Genomic DNA, 795 nt, shown 5'->3' with positions numbered 1-795 from the left:
TCGTTATTTCTGTAACTCTTCATTTCTGGAGGAAATAAAGGAAATTATCACAATAATAATTTAGACATCCGCATCTCGCCATTGTCTTTCTACGTGGAAAGCATTTGGACAAATTCTGATATATCACGAAATGTCGACTTCGATTTCGTGACATTCGTTACAGCAAGGAATGGTGTAACGTTTCTGTAAATTTCCTCTCGTATCACGATAACAATGCAGTACTGTTATGAAGCGATTCATAAGTAAAGCCTAAGTAAACGCTCTAGCTAATAAGACGCGCGCTCGAGAAAATATTTTCAGCTCTCGAGAAAAGATGTCGAGGGCTCGAGATAATTAACGACTGCGCACTCGTGTAAAATATCAAAATATTAGCCACACTCGTGAAGCATATGAATTGTTATTACTGACGACACAATCAAATATCTTTTATATATTTCGAAAACTAAAGTTGTTCATTTCTTGAATAATAAAATTTCAAATAAAACCTTTTTGCCATTAAAACTATTTCGAAATGGTACGGACATTTGCGCCGCAGTAACGTACTTACCATATTTATATCTGCGTTATCTCCCCTTGTCATCGTTCTTTGTCGTTATTTCGTATGTCTATCAATTTCAAACGTGTAATATATCTCCTTAAGTATATGACAGAATCAAATGATTGGTTATTTGGTCAAATACTGATATATAGACGAGGAAAGAACATATGTATATTGAGAATTATTGCAATAGATAGCAGCCGTGTAACGTGTTTTATTGCGTATTTAAATGGATTATGTTCGAAGAAAACATTATA

The sequence above is a fragment of the Mizuhopecten yessoensis genome, unplaced genomic scaffold (assembly GCF_002113885.1).
Source record: "Mizuhopecten yessoensis strain PY_sf001 unplaced genomic scaffold, ASM211388v2 scaffold2763, whole genome shotgun sequence".
Classification (NCBI taxonomy): Eukaryota; Metazoa; Mollusca; class Bivalvia; order Pectinida; family Pectinidae; genus Mizuhopecten; species Mizuhopecten yessoensis.
The sequence above is the reverse complement of the archived record's forward strand: the minus strand, read 5'-3'. Positions refer to the sequence as shown.